This window comes from Colletes gigas, unplaced genomic scaffold (genome assembly GCF_013123115.1).
Source record: "Colletes gigas isolate AHSC1104 unplaced genomic scaffold, ASM1312311v1 Colletes_gigas_Sc00046, whole genome shotgun sequence".
Taxonomy (NCBI): Eukaryota; Metazoa; Arthropoda; class Insecta; order Hymenoptera; family Colletidae; genus Colletes; species Colletes gigas.
Window position 1 is genome coordinate 1,149,379 of NW_025106675.1, and position 7,717 is coordinate 1,157,095.

Below are 7,717 nucleotides of genomic sequence, written 5' to 3' on the forward strand. Positions count from 1 at the left end.
GAATTTATAGGATGATATTTAATTATCCTTTCTTCAACGACTAATTGGATTAAGACAGCGCGTGAGACGCGGGGGGGGATTCCGAAGGTTTGTTTGGAGGGGGTGGGAGGACAAAATGTGTAAAAGTAATGAAAAGTGATTAAAGTCAACCTCGCAATTAGTTTCTAATATAACCCCTGGCAAAAAGTTTTCAATCATGTACACTAGTACAAAATTTACAAAAAATATTTGTATTTTAGAATGATAAAATATTGTTATATAGGTCGTTTTACATAACGAATACGAGCTATATTTTTAAAACATTTAAAAATATCATTGGGCGAAATTAAATGGTTTAGAATGTAGTATGTGTTATACTATTGTAACTGAAACATTCAACTGTATCTGTTTTTAGTTTTTTCTTCTCTAAAAGAAAGTATTGAACGATTTATGCCTTAAGACTACTAATTTAATAGTTATTCCAATTAAAAGGCACTTTAGAACATCAGTTTCAGCAATTTTTTAATTGATAAAATAAAATGCTGTTCGTTAAAAGTCTTCTGTGTATTTTTTCTTGAATTCGGTAACTTTTAAATGCTGGGTAGACATTGTTTATAAGCGCGATACGCGTTATACGATGCTCGACGAACCGAAACTTAGCCGTAACAGCATACGTACGAATAGGATTTTCAAACTCGATTTTCGAAACTAAGCTTTAAATGAACAAATTTTATTCCATATTTTGTTCTTACTTTTTTATAAGGAACCATTTTTTGGCAGGTTTACAATCACGTAAAGTTTAGTCTAAGCCTACGAATAACTAATTGTTTTTGTATGCCGTTAGCTCACACAATTTAATATTCCGACGGTAATAAAGAGTGATTAAGAGGAATATAACAAAATTTCCATTTTATTACATTCTACACGAAACAGAGCCATGGACTCGAACGATTTCGTTAGTCGAATATCGTGAATTGGCGATGTATTAGTAAAATGGTAGTTTCTCGCGTTGTATTCATTGACGTATTTCGTATGCAACGTCAAACTTTTGGCCGCGAAACAGAACTCGTTAGTCGACGGTGTTCGGGCTTCTGTTGCGGACGTTCTCCAGAGACGAGGAAAAAAGAAGAAATATGCCGAGTCGATATTCTAATTTAACAGTGAGTCATGCATACCTCATAAGGCACGCAGCTTTTCCTACTGGCGAGCAAAATATGCGCATACGTTCAGGCGGTGAAAAAGCCACGGGAATAATAAGCGTACACGCCACGGGACGAATATTCTTCTGCTCGAGATCGAATTTCCGCGTCCCCTAACGGTTTTTATCGCTCCAAGTTTCGTTGATGAGCATCCTATCGCGTCGCGTTTCGCGGAATTTTTTTCTCAGCTCGTCTGAACGCCATAGGCTGTCAATCCCTGTGGATTATTTGTGCAAGTCATTAAAATTTCTAACTCAATTAGGCGTTCCAGTTTGATTCTCAAAGGGCATCGAAGATGTTAAACTTTCGTCCTTCAGAAAATCAGGGACTTAAATATCAATATTATGCTAGTAAAGCCATATCGATACATTGGTATTATATCAGTAAAAATCAGTTTTTCATAACCTTTATAGAAACCGAAATATCCATATACTGGTATACCATACTATATTTACTGTTAATTTTTTTAGTTCCTTTATTTTCTGTCAGTTTTCAAAATATTATAAGGCTAGGATTAAAGACCACTACATATTCCGATATGGTACACTATTATGAATATGTAGAATGGGTGGAAAATCGTATTGCAATTAACTAATGAGTAATTCTACATACAAAAATAAGGAGAAAATCTAGTGTACAATTTTTTCATTCGAGGCCTCGTTTTCGAACAAATCGAATTTGAAGTTTCCTCAACTGCGCAATGTGATTTATTTGTCATATGTTGTATTATCGAGGGAGATATGTTTGATCGCATTGCAGGCGAAAGTGACAAACACTGAGAGCAAATGAAACAGAAATGTTTAACATCTGATTATACTACAGGTTCTGAAATCACTCAGAAGGCAAAGTACACATGTAGTTCTTTTACAAATTGTATGATTCTCATAGACTCAACTTTAAAATAGTATCCTTTTACTACGTTCAACATCCGGTCTGTATTTCTTCTCCGTTATTTTTAAACTTCGTTTCCCACGTTTTCGAGGCAGTTTGATTAGTCTTTTGAAATAATTGTGAGAAAGTGTAGCCCTCTATTGGTGAATGTAGGAAGCGTCACCACCCTACGTAACCTGTCAAAAGCATAGACCAGCAATGGAAGATTCTGCATTGATTAACAAATCTCAATCAAAAGATTGTTTTAGTTAATCTCTTAGGACAACAGAACATATTATTTTCTCTTAATCGATCGATTCGTAGTCGATACAAGTAATTGAACTAATTGCATCTAGTTATTTACAAACAAAATTCCATATTTGACGTTTGACATCGTGTGGTACATAAGTGTCTCTAATCAACAAATGGCAGTTATGCATTTAATTTAAGCCTGGTGTGTTAGATTTCAAGCAAATTGTATACATATACATACAAAAATTAGATGGTCGATCGAGTACTTGCAAGAGAGGCAGGAGTTGAGCGTATTCCTCTGCTGGCCAGTGCGGGTAGTGTAGCCACAATCTTGTATCGGTCTTTCTTTCGAAGAAAGTCTATCTGGAAGACTGCTGATCGACTATTATATTTACATACATTGATAATGATAGGATACTGTAGGAAATACCCAGATATTTCGATGTCTGACAGAAGTTATAGTTTATCAGATTGCGTAACAATCCATGTCGACTTATTTGTTGGAAATTATCAAGTTATGGCAAGGTATTCTGATCGACAGTATGCTGATGTATTACTCATTTGGGGAGCTTGTGGAGGTAAAAATAAAAAAATGATAATAGGTTTCAATCCGTTCAGTTATCTTTAATTCGTCGTGTACAATTATGTATGCAGCAACAGTACTTGTATAAAACTATTCCATTTGATATATACTATGGTCAATAAAAAAAATACCAGATTGAATAGAGCGTTCAGAATTAGCGAATAGAAAGAAAATGATTTTTCGTCGCGACAACGCCAGACCATATATGTATGTTAAAAAATGTTCAAAAACAACGTGTATTTGGTTGTGAAATTTCGTCACACCTATTTTGTTCCACATAAATTGCCTAGTTCGGTTATCACTAATTTTGTTTATTGCAACGCTTTTTAATAGGTAAACAATTTAAAAATGTCAACGTTCTAAAGAACAGCGTTGAACGATTTTTTATTGAAAAATCAAAGAAATTGTATAGTATCGATATAATGGGTTTGTTGAAGAAATGAATGAGAAAAGATTTACTGCTTTTCATAAAATTGTATGCTATGATTAAAATTTTGCTTTTTAGTTCTATGCAGTACAAAATTCGATTTGAACTTATAAACGTAAACAGTTTATGTTAGGGTACTGACTTTTCCATTACGATGGTATATTTAGTTGCCAATAATGACGCTGGTTCTTTTTTTATTTTCCTTTTATTTTGCGTTGCTCTATTAAGAGTTTTGTTTTGTGCGAAACTATTTTTACCGATTAATGGTAACGTACTGACCATTTAACCGATTAATTGGTTACTAGCCGAGTACACGATTATCTAGCTTTTAAAGCCTCTGGAACTTGGACACGGTCACTAAGCGGTGAAATATAGGTATGGGAGTATAGTTGAACGAACATCGAGAGAGTTTTTTAGAGCGAGCATTCAAAGTGATACTGCTAAAACACTGTTATTCGACGTTAGAAGAATAATTGTTTTATTTGGATGGTATTAACCGATTATCTTTAAAGTAGGAAATTGTTTTAAATAATATTGAAAACTATATAGTGTGTTCTCGGATTAAATGGTTAATTTTAAAATATGAATTTGGAATGTCGAAACAGTAAAAATTTTCCTTTGAAAGTAAGCTCGCGAATACTTTGTTCAAAATGTACTGTTTTTTGAAGTTATAAGACCATAGTTATGTTTTTATTTGCACTGCAAACAAACTTTGACAAATGTTACTTCGATCTTATTAGGCTTATAATTTTAAAAATCGTAAGTTTAGTTTCTAGATCAAAATGTTTAAAACATACTTTTTATTTTGAAGCTCTAAATACATAATTCAAGTTTGGCTATTTAACCCAGAGCACCCTGTATTATTGATCAATCTAAATATGTACTTTGCTAATAAATAAAAAAAAAAATATTATATACAACTGAACTTCTTTGGGTTAGAACACAATGGTTAATATTATATTAAAACCATCGATAAACTTTTACTGCTATATTAAAAGGTCACTAGCATAGGAATGATATACAAACATTTATTAGTAGCAAAAGTTGTAAATCAAACGTAGTATAAAAAATTCATCTTCCTTAACTTTTTAATGCATGAAAAATATTCTAAAATACCGAGAAAACAGCATTTTAATAATAAAAATTAATAACTCTGTCTCAAATTAACTATTTACTCTGTTATTTTGACTTGTTTATATGTAAATAATTTCTTTTGATCAACTATACTAGATGTACATAGACTTAAGAACATGTGATGGTCATGATTTAAATCAATTTATCTAATCTTTGCAGAAGACTTAATCTAAAATATCGAAACTTTGGAATGTCTAATTTCACGTTTTGGAGAAACAGTTTTATCCATCGACTTCCTTTTCGGGACAATTTTTAGGCCACATTTGAGAATTTTTTTACAAATATTATAAAACATACAAAGTTACACTTTTAAGCGGTTACTTTTATATACTTTTACTTGATAAAAATTAACTTTCAAAACTGTTTATAAATTAATATTAATAATACAGCGAGTGAAACTTATACCATGTTGAAAAATCGATTCTCTATGGCGTCACTTCCGATCATCTGAAACGCTTTAAACTTAAAATTCAGTTGTACGAACGTGAATATCGCCTATTTCAGAATATACAAATTTTAACGATTTTTAGCGAAATTGTAAATTGCAATTTTTGAGATTTCGTAAAAATTTTTTTAAAACTTGCATAACTCAAGCAAATTTAAAACTGTTGACTTAATATTTTATTCAAACATTTTCAAATTCATCAGATTTCAGAGTATGCAAAGAAGAATGACTTTTTCTGTTAGGTCAATCGGAAAGTTTCGTCCGTTTTTTTACAAAAAGTAAAGCTTTATTTCAAAAAACAAATTGAAAACTTACGTTCATCAAAATATTGTCCATCGTTAGCGATGACTTTTTCCCGTCTTTCGGGCAGCAAGCGAATTCTCCGACGAAAGAATGAGTCATCTTTGGAAACTATCCACTTAGAGATCCATTTTTTGACATCTTCATATGAAATAAAGCGTTCCTCAGCAAGTGCGTGTGCCATCGACCGAAACAGGTGCTAGTCGGAAGGGGCACAGTCTGGCGAATTAGGTGCATGGGGTAGCACTTCCCAACGAAATGCTTCTAACGTTTCTTTGACAAGTTTTGTGATGTCTGGCTGAGCGTTGTCATGAAGCAATATCACTTCATGCTGTCTAGTTTCATATTCTGGTCGTTTTTCGTGTAATGCTCAGCTCAAATAGATAATTTGTTCTCGGTAGAGATCCCCTGTGATTGTTTGACCAAATTTTAACAGTTCATGGTACATTACACCTTTCTGATCCAACCAAATAGAGAGTAAGGCCTTCTTTTCGTAGATATACCGCTTTGGCGTCGATTTTGAGGGTTGGCCAGGGTCACAAATGGTTTTTCGACGTTTAGGGTTGTCGAAATATATCCAGTTTTCATCCTCAGTGATGATGCGATGCAGAAACCCCTTTCTTTGTTGCCCAAACAGCAGAATTTCGCAGGTGGTTTTTCGCTTTTCTATGTCTCTTGGCTTGAGTTCATATGGGACCCATTTTCCTTCCTTGTAGACCTTCCCCAAGGCTTTTAAACGATCAGAAATAACAGATTGAGCACAATTTAATGCTTCTGCAATTTGTTTTTGCGTTTGACATGGATCTTCATCCACCAATGCTTGCAATTCTTCGTTTTCGAATACTCGTGGCCATTCAGAACGCTCTTTGTCCTCCACAGTAGAATCACCATTTTTAAAGCGTCGAAATAATCATAAACTTCTACGAGCATATTCGATGAGCTTCAGCTGCAATTTTCTTTCAATTCAAGCAAAAGATTAACACTTCGCACAGATGACGCTTATTTAACTCAAATTTCGACATATTCAATGCAAAAAAAAACAATATTATTGATGCAACGTATATTTTTGTGTATAGATTTTTATTAAAAGATGTCAAAACTAAAAAGTTAACCTTACTTTAGACATTATAGTTAACGACAGCTCTAGCTACGACTACTCGGCGCTAGATGGACGGAACTTTCCGATTAACCAATAAAAAACAATTCTTTTAATTGAAAATCTTGATGATGAAATTTTCTGTAAAAATAATTGTATCTGAGAATAACTTACACGATTTCCTTAAGGGGGCCAGTAGGTTGTGAACCGGTGGCCTAAATTTCTATCTTTCCAATCTCTTCAAACCGATTCACATTGCTTGAAACGCGCTGTGAAATATGTAACGAAACAACGTGAAACAACTTTCACGGAGATTTTAGAATTTATGAAATTTCACCCAAGTTTCTGGAAGGAAGCTGCATTTTGTAGGTACGGTGATAGACGTTGCAACGCCCGACGAAATCAAACATGATTCTAACAACGAGCCCCCGTTGCAAAGCGTTACTGCGATGCTCCCTTCTTCGCTCTTCTCCCTACGTTAGACCATTGACCTGGAATAATTACGGGGCGATCTCAAAGTCTAATTGGATCCGCATGAATTATCCGCGTACATCAAAGTACTTTACGGCATAACGCGCGATGGTTTGACGCCATCCAGAGCCTTATTAAATACGTGGCTGTCGGTTTTGCCCGTTAATGAATCGGCAATTGTTCATGATGTTCGTTCTCCCTGATATTTGGCTGTGATCAACACAATATTATATAAATTTACGACGAGCTTGTTAATTCTTGATTCGGAAGAAAGTTTGCTCCAAGTTATGAAAATTGTGAATCAATTATTATCGGTCACCTTGACTGCTATAATTAAAATAAAGAACAGTTACAGGTTAACAATCGTTTTTTCGACTAAAATATTTTTAGTTACAAATAACAATTTTTGAGTAACTGAGATTTTTAACGGACGAGGGAAATTTAATTCAATTGCTAATCATCGATGTCAATAATTTGAACCAAAGGTTGTACTGTTGACAATTGTAAAACATAAAGCACAATCCAAAACAAACAATTTAGTCAAACTTACAGGTTAACAATTATTTTTTAGAGTAAAATATATTTAGTTACAAATAACAATTTTGAGTAACTGAGATTTTTAACGGACGAGGGAAATTTAATTCGATTGCTAATCATCGATGTCAATAATTTGAACCAAAGGTTGTACTGTTGACAATTGTAAAACATAAAGCACAATCTAAAACAAACAATTTAGTCAAATGCAACCGAAAAAATATTTCCGTGATCAATGACGATTATGAACAAGTGGAAAAAATTTCCCTGATTAATAACTATTACTATGAGTAATTGAAACAAATTTTTGTCATAAATAATGATTATTGCGTAACTGGAAAGTATAGAAATTGATATTTTTTAGTCACACGGTTTTCTGCCAATTTGTTTTAGACTTTGTTATTATTATTTATATAGTAAAGCCCCA